At 43.0% G+C, this 9,310-nt stretch overlaps 1 long non-coding RNA gene across 1 annotated transcript; it reads right to left on the bottom strand.

Moving 5' to 3' along the window:
• Positions 1–6,944: 6,944 nt before the first annotated feature.
• On the bottom strand, positions 6,945–7,446 carry LOC127609311 (uncharacterized). Its single transcript, XR_007964530.1, has 2 exons — positions 7,275–7,446; positions 6,945–7,196 (listed from the first exon to the last, which is right to left on the bottom strand). It is a non-coding gene; the product is annotated as an uncharacterized LOC127609311 (long non-coding RNA).
• Positions 7,447–9,310: the final 1,864 nt, after the last annotated feature.

Genomic DNA, 9,310 nt, shown 5'->3' with positions numbered 1-9,310 from the left:
TTTTTTCCTTTGTTTTATTTTTTTCAATGATGAACTGAAATAAAAAGTAAATGTAACTATTTTAGTGACACTGGCTGTTCAAAAATCGGAGAGTCACATGAGTGACTTGATTCATAAAAAAAGCATTCCTCCCCCCAAAAAAGCATCTGTGAATGACGCCGCGGAAGAGAGGCTAAGGGCCACTTGAATCCCTATTCAAACCTCCACTATTTTAATATCAGCAGTAGAAGACAAACAGCACAATTTATTGTTATTGGACCACTTTACACACAAAAACTATAACTTGTAAACAGCGTGAATCACTCTACACACACAAAAAGTGTTTTGTGTGTGTGTGTGTGTGTGTGTGTTCAGCCCACTGCTCAGGTTGCCCCTTGGAGGTAGGCGACCCCAATAGGGACATGTTCCCTTTGAGCAAGACCAGCTTGTCAAAGCTGACACAGGCCAAAGCGGATGATGTTGCCAGCTGTTGAAAAAACTCCACACACAGCTGTGGAGTTAGGGAGTGGGCTGTTTGTATTTAATAAATCAACCCATCCACACCTCCCTGTGGGTGCTGGCGCGTTGAAATGCAGTACGTGTGGTGGAGCGCCGCGGGGGACTGTTCTGGCTCCATTCCTGTTCATCCTCTACACTTCGGACTTAAGACACGCCACTCCAAACTGCCACCTTCAGAAGTTCTCCGTTGACTCTGCGATTGTTGGCCTCATTACAGAGGGGGACGATCGGGAGTACAGGGGACTGACGAAGGACTTTGTGGACTGGTGCCAGCAGAATCTCCTCCAGATCAACCCTAGGAAAACTGTTGGCTGTGGATTTCTGCAGGAAACAGTCCTCACCAGCACCGATGAACATCCAGGATATGGACATAGAGAGGGTGACCTCCTACAAGTACCTAAGTGTTCTTCTGAACAACAAACTGGACTGGTCTACAAACACGGACACCCTGATTAGGAAAGGACAGAGCCGACTCTTCCTACTCCGGAAACTGAGGTATTTTAGGGTTCAGGGTCGCTCCTTAAGACTTTGTATAACTCGGTGGTGGCATCGGCCTGGCATTGTCTGCTGGTCAGGCAGCATCTCAGCCCGGGACAGAAAGAGACTGGAGCGACTGGTCAGGAAGGACAGTTCTGTCCTGGGCTGCTCCCTTGACACTCTGGAGGAGGCGGGCAACATTAGGATGCTAACTAAGCTAAAAGCTATGATGGACAGTCCCTCCGACCCCTCCAGCCCGCCCTGACAGCACTTGGAAGGAGAGATACCGACGCTTGTTCCTACCGACTGCTGTCAGGCTGCTGAATAAAAATAATAATAATTAAATGATGTGAAAGACAATTGTAAATAGCACTGCGATTTATCCATTTTGTATTTATATTGCACTTAATTGAACGGTGTTTGTTGTTTTTTTCTTCTTTCTACCTACATTCTTGCTGCTGGAGGCTGTAAATTTCCCCAGTGTGGGACAAATAAAGGATATCTTATCTTATTAGTGGGCATATGCACACCCTACCATCTTGTTTGTCTGTGTCCTTCCAATTGCTTGTTAATTAGGCTGACAGCATGATCCTGGGTGATCCTTTATTTTAAAAAAAATCAGATCCTTTCTAAAAATTATACCCTTGTCAACCCAATGTTATAACTTGAAAGGCTTGTTCCTTGTAAGGACATACACGACTCACAAAAATAATTGCGATATTTTGCTTTCAGACGAAATTTCAGGAGACGAAAATGGATTCAAACCTTTACAGGTAAACTTGATTTGATCTTCTCCACGCTTTCAAATGCACATGTCCAACTGTTAAATGTTTGAGTACTTTTGGCACAAGTTCCTCCTCGTGAGAAGCTGAATGGCGAAATTCACAACAGGCGTTTGACCCTTGAATGGACCAATAAATCTCTTAGAGCTGTTGTTCACATTTTGATGTCATGAGACCAAGACTAAACCGAACAATGGATATGGGAGCAGAGAACCAGTTGAGCTGCTTGCATCACTCACAGGTCTGGGAGAGGCACAACTCCAGTTGACATCATGAGCGTCTCTGCCAAAAATATGCTGGAACTATGGCAATCCGTGCAGCCCGGTAGTCCAGTGGTTAGCACGTCGGCTTCACAGTGCTGAGGTACCGGGTTCAATTCCAGCTCCGGCCTCCCTGTGTGGAGTTTGCATGTTCTCCCCGGCCCTGCGTGGGTTTTCTCCAGGTGCTGCGGTTTCCTCCCACATTCCCAAAAACATGCGTGGCAGGCTGAGTGAACACTCTAAATTGTCCCTAGGTGTGAGTGTGATGGTTGTTCGTCTCTGTGTGCCCTGCTATTGGCTGGCAACCGATTCAGGGTGTCCCCCCGCCTACTGCCCGGAGACAGCTGGGATAGGCTCCAGCATCCCCCGCGACCCTAGTGAAGATCAAGTGGTTCGGAAGATGAATGAATGAATGAATGAATGAATGACAATCCGTAGTCATTAAGTGGGTTGAGCACAAACAAATCGATAAAATGAGTCCAAGATTGACCAAAGTCTTTGTTTTACTGTAGTTCCTCTGGCACATTTCTGGCCATTGGCCTGTCAAGAGCCTCTCCTCATAAAGGTTGCGGTGAATTAACACACAAGCAGACATACACATTATGAGCCAATAATGATGAGATGTGTATTATCTTAATATATTTTAGCCCTTTCAGGGACAGCGGTTAATAAGGTTGACAGTTATCTGGTTAAACGGTGTATGAAATGTTTAAATTAGTAATTGTGTAACTTGTGACAGGAGGTAAAGCACCTTTAGGACTTCAGCGGTGTGCTGCTTGCCAGCAAGCTAGCTAGCTTCGCTCTAGCAGTCTGGACAACTTTGACAATTCGCACTTTTGTTTGTAAATGTTTCAATATGCTGGGATAGGCTCCAGCACCCCCGCGACCCTAGTGAGGATCAAGCGGCTCGGAAGATGAATGAATGAATGAATGAATGTTTCAATATGCCTCTCCTCATAAAGGGAGCAACTTTATCCTGTTGGGCTTTTCTCGTCAACATGACTTTACTCCTGTGGCCCAAAGTACGGAAAAGATCTCTGGTTTGTTTGCGGGTACGACTGTGCAAATGGAGTCACAGTGGCCCACAGAGCTACATTGTGATAACCTATCGACTTGTCGAGCTGCTTGCTGTCTTGAAAGCGTCCGAAGACTCAACAGTCTCTTACTGCGTTAAAATTGTCATCATGCAAAATATGTTATAACCTTTAAATCTGATTTTTTTTTCATTTTACCTGAAGCAGAATACATGAGCCTTTTTACACAATGCCGTCAATGTATTCCATTACTCTCTAAGCGTGATCATTAGCATGAACTCAAGACTCCAAACATTTTTTTTAGAACAGGGTGTTCCTACCATGCAACTGTTGACTCTCTTGTGCAAGCCTCACATACTGTACACATCAAAGAACTGGTTGACTGCGCACCAAACTGTGGCTCATGGCCAGTGTTGGGACAGATGATTCACGGTGCAAACTATTTCAAAGTTCAGCTCACAAATTTTAAAATGAACTAAGTTCATAGTTCATAATTGATTTTTTTTTTTAAACGGAGCTCATTGTTCCAAAAATGAACCACTTCATAGTTTTTTATTCCAATCCAATGTAGTTTTTCCATCCCCATTGTTTCCACCCATTCCATTCACACTAATATCCAGGTGGCGCTCTCTCTCTACAATATAAGGAAAAGGTTATTGCTTGAAATGTTTTTTTTACAAATTACAACAAAAACAGGAGTAAATAATAATAATAATAATAATAATAATAAAACATTTTAAGTACTGAATGTACAAACACAAACATAATCTCCTATGCTGTCAGTAAGTAGGGATTTACCTCAAAATCCCGTAGTCAATGCGAAAAACATTTCAAGTAACACTATATTTTGTCGAAGTCACTTTTCAATTTATTTATATTTTTGTAAAGAATGATTTCCTGACTTGTTTGTCCAAAGAAAAGAGCTGTAACCAGGGTTCTAAATTAAGTTTTTTTTTAAACACCAGCCAATCAAAATTATTACCAGCGATTTTTTAAACAATTTTTTTTCACATTTTAGTTCCCATGTTTCTATCTCCCTTTATCGTGCTGGTTGCACTCTTAACTGTAGTCTGACATATCGGCATTAACGTTGTCAATGGGCGGATTAAACATCATTATGTAGCATTACGGCAAAGTATTTATTGCAAATGTAGCAGTCACTCCCAAGAGTACAAATGACAGAACAAAACATAGCGCAGGGGTGCCCAAACTTTTTGGACCGAAGATCTACTTTTAGATCTCCCCTTACCGGGGCACGCGCGCACGCACACACACACACACACGCACATGTTTGTTTTTTTTCTCCTCGACACTCCTCGGATCTACTTGGGACCTGTCTTAGATCTTACGGAGCCCCTAAGGGGACATGGAAGGCAAAAAAAAACTTTGCGAGATCTCGCAAAGAAAGATTGCGAGATCTCGGTAGACCAGGATCCACGTAATGGGCAGCCCTGATATTGTTGCGGCTTTGCCATTCTTTGAATTGGAACGATTCCCATTCATTGTTTCAATTTTGTTTCCAAACGATTCTCAATTTTGATAACTCCGTTCATTTTTTAGTGGCTTGCAGCGCAGACGGAAAAAACGTTTTCCACGGGCCGTGTCATTTGCCTGCGTATGCGGCATAATTGGCACTTCTCACGAGGATCTCGGCCATGAAGATGAGGCTGTTCCGGTGCAGAAGAAAATTAACAAGAGCAGATAGGGTAAACTGTATTTTTTTTTAACTTATCAGATACTTTCAGAAATAAACCTGATACTGACCTGAACATCTAACAGACCAAAATACCAAACTTGACAAAAGGTAATCATGTTTCAGTCTGTGTCAACTGTGTTTTAGTTTGAGAAAGAGCAATGATTTAAAAATGAATTTCATTTATTGAATGATTTAACATTAAAAAAATAATAAAAGTAAAAAAAAAATATTATTGAGGCCCAGATATACCACACCAGACAAGACCCAAGGTGTAGGTTGTGCAAAGAGGCACCTGAGACAATCCAACACATAACTGCAGGGTGTAAGATGCTGGCAGGGAAAGCCTACATGGAACGCCATAACCAGGTGGCTGACACAGTCTACCGAAACATCTGTGCGGAGTATGGACTGGAAACCCCAAGGTCAAAATGGGAAACACCTCCGAAGGTGGTGGAGAATGACAAAGCGAAGATCCTGTGGGACTTCCAGATCCAGACTGACAAGATGGTAATGGCGAACCAACCAGATATCGTGATCATAGATAAAGGGCAGAGGAAAGCCGTTGTAGTGGATGTAACAGTCCCAAATGATGGAAACATCAGAAAGAAGGAACACGAGAAACTCGCGAAATACCAAGGGCCCAGAGAGGAGCTGGAGAGAGCCTGGAAGGTAAAGGTGCTGAATGAGGGACAGACACCACCCGAGGGGGGGTGAGACAAGTAATTTTAATTTTATATATATATATATATATATATATATATATATATATATATATATATATATATATATATATATATATATATATACCCACAAGCATTGCACACACACACACACATATATATATATATATATATATATATATATATATATATATATATATATATATATATATATATATATATATATATATATATATATATATATATATATATATAGGGCGGCCCGGTAGTCCAGTGGTTAGCACGTCGGCTTCACAGTGCAGAGGTACCGGGTTCGATTCCAGCTCCGGCCTCCCTGTGTGGAGTTTGCATGTTCTCCCCGGGCCTGCGTGGGTTTTCTCCGGGTGCTCCGGTTTCCTCCCACATTCCAAAAACATGCATGGCAGGCTTATTGGACGCTCTAAATTGTCCCTAGGTGTGAGTGTGGGTGTGGATGGTTGTTCGTCTCTGTGTGCCCTGCGATTGGCTGGCAACTGATCCAGGGTGTCCCCCGCCTACTGCCCGAAGACGGCTGGGATAGGCTCCAGCACCCCCCGCGACCCTAGTGAGGATCAAGCGGTTCAGAAAATGGATGGATATATATATATATATATAAAACAATGTTACAATATGGGACTGCTAGACAAGGCCATCAGATTCTGTAAAAGAGGAAGGACAAACTCTTTGCTTCACTATATATATATATATATATATATATATATATATATATATGTGTGTGTGGGGCGGCCCGGTAGCCCAGTGGTTAGCACGTCGGCTTCACAGTGCAGAGGTACCGGGTTCGATTCCAGCTCCGGCCTCCCTGTGTGGAGTTTGCATGTTCTCCCAGGGCCTGCGTGGGTTTTCTCCGGGTGCTCCGGTTTCCTCCCACATTCCAAAAACATGCGTGGCAGGCTGATTGAACACTCTAAATTGTCCCTAGGTGTGAGTGTGAGTGCGAATGGTTGTTCGTTTCTGTGTGCCCTGCGATTGGCTGGCAACTGATTCAGGGTGTCCCCCGCCTACTGCCCGGAGACAGCTGGGATAGGCTCCAGCACCCCCCGCGACCCTAGTGAGGATCAAGCGGTTAGGAAGAATATATATATATAATAGAGAGAAAGAGAGAGAGAGAGAGAGAGAGAGAGAGACACACACACAAAGCCTGGTGTTCGACTGGTTAGCGCGTCGGCCTCACAGTGCAGTGCAGTTTGTGGAGTTTGCATGTTCTCCACGTGCTTTCCTCCCACATTCGAAAAATGAGCCTGGCAGATTAATGTAACACTCTAAATCTGGGGTGGCCAACCTTTTTGACCGAAGATCTACTTTTTGATCAGCTGACCTCTTCCCGCGATCGACCCGTTACCGCGCATACTCACGCACTTACACATGCATGCCATGATGAGCAACAGCCATAACGGCCCCTCATAAGAACGAAACAGAAAAATAAAGTAGACATCAGGCATAAATATATTATATTAATAACACGCACATTGACACACAAATGTTTTCAGGTTTTTATTTTGTGTTTTTTTTCTCCCCCTTTATACCCCTCGGACTTGGGACCAGTCCGCAAGCTACCGGTCCATCACAATCAACGTATTGGCACCGCTGTTCTAAATTGTCCCTAGGTGTGAGTGTTAGCGCAGATGGTTGTTTGTCTATGTGTGCCCTGCGATTGGCTTGGAACCAGTTAAGGGTGTCCTCGGCTTACTGCTCGAAGACAGCTGGGATAGGCTCCAGCACGCCCCGCGAGCCTTATGAGGATGAGTGGATCAGAAAATGGATGGGTGGATACCATCGTAAAATATTTTTAGTTGAACGTTATGTCATACTCCTCATCTACATTCCTCCTGTCTAAATCAAACTTCAGGGATTGGTTCTTCTCCACCGCATGGTTGATTTCAACATACTTGCACTGATGGAAGTCACATTCTGTCATCAGTCTGTTCACATACTTCAGCTCCACCCACCGCCTAATCATCTCCATGTGGGGCCGCCAGTGGTTCCTTCGTGGGATCATTGACTGATATCATGTATTATGTATTATATATACTATGTCCAAAAAATTGGTAGCAAGGTGTCATTTCGCATGTAAGCATATTTGACAATAAAGTTGACCTTGAACCTTGAACCTTACCTGTGGTAACCCTGATAAAGAAAAAACAAACAAACCAAGACAGCATAGACCACCATTCGTGCTCATCATTGTAAACACCATATGATGGTTTTGTTGTGCTTTCTTGCTACGTCGTCTTGCTGGTGTCTGCAGCTTACAGCAAGGCAACATTGGCATGCTGGTTACAGTTAAAATACAAGAAAAAAATATTATTATTATTATTATTTTGCTGGGCATTGGCACGGCCACTGGGAGCAATTACTTTCATTTTCTTGCACCACGACACATTGGCAACAGACAGTCAGAGCTGGGATTTGAACCACCAAGCCTTCGGACATTGGACAACCCACAATACTAACTGTGCCACCGTGACCCAGCAAGACAAGCATGAGGCTTTGGCCCTGGCTGGTTGGTGGTGATAGATGGTGACGAGCTGGTTTATTCCGTTTTGGAAGAGGGCCATAGCATCACAAAATGCGGAAAATGGAAGCACTTGGAATACTTTCTGGATCATCCTCAGCCACTCAAGCCCCTCCACCATGTTGAGGTGGTAATGGAGGGGACTGGGAGTGCCGTCCCCACAAACAAAACTTGAATACTTGAAATGGAAGAAAACAGATGAATGATGAGTCAGGTGAGAGAGGGAGGCACCTACCTGGAACATTGTCATGAACAATAAAAGATGACTCCTTTGACATTCAGTTCTAAACAACTGCAAGGGAGGGACCTAAAATAGAATTAGGGTTGAACAATTTTTGTGCCCGGGGCGGCTTTGTTTGACATTTAGACTAATTACACAAAATAACAGGTGTGAGCCAAGAACAGTAATACTTGCACGTTGGGTAGCTCAGGATGTCCTATAGAACCACTTGCATTGTGCTTGATAATGAGAAACACTTCTCTGATTTCTGCGGGCTCATTGCCGACAACTGTACAGAAAAGAATGGAATGACATCGAACCCAGGTGAAGAACCACTGCACTGGATGGAGTTGCCTGGTGCCAGGATTGAAGCATGGTTCAGATTTCCTCACTCCTCGCTGGTTTGCACTCAGCCCGTGCCACATGTATTCACACCTTAGCACTACTTCCCGCATTTTCAGAAAGTCTTATCGTCAAATAATTAATACCAGTCAAAACTTGCCATGTACCGGCACAAGACTTTCCATTCCACTTAAAATAGTGAACATGCAAATCTGAAGTGTTTTTAAATCTCACTTTAAATTCTGATCACAAAAAGAAGAGCTCAGCTGTAAAATAAACAAGAAAACAACTTGGAAAAGAAACAGCTTTTTTTTTTTTTTTACAAAGTCTTCCAAAGAAGCCTTTGATATCATTTAACACTTTGAGTGACAGCGGTTACTATAGTGGACAGCTTACCACGTGATCAGGGTACGGGTCATCATTATTGGTGCATGAAAGGGTTGAATGCAAAATCTGACATCTCCAACATTTTCACAAGAATAATGAAGGCTTCCTTGTAGAATCTGCAGAACCTGCTCAATCACCTATCTAATCAATAGAGATGGGAATTTCAGCTTATTTTCTGCGTCTTTAGGCTCAGCTCCCTAAAATAAGTCATCAGGTTGTAATCATTAAAATGTACATTATTTATCCAATAAATTACTAATTTAACATATACAGTACTTTGTACTGTATTCCACATTGCATTATTGGATTGGAGTGGATAAGCTTTATTGTCAAATGCACTGTATGTGTAACATACAGCACAGATGAAATTTCTTCCCTCTATT

The sequence above is a fragment of the Hippocampus zosterae genome, chromosome 10, assembly GCF_025434085.1.
Source record: "Hippocampus zosterae strain Florida chromosome 10, ASM2543408v3, whole genome shotgun sequence".
Taxonomy (NCBI): Eukaryota; Metazoa; Chordata; class Actinopteri; order Syngnathiformes; family Syngnathidae; genus Hippocampus; species Hippocampus zosterae.
Note: the sequence above shows the minus strand (reverse complement) of the source record. Positions and strands in the feature narration are given on the sequence as shown.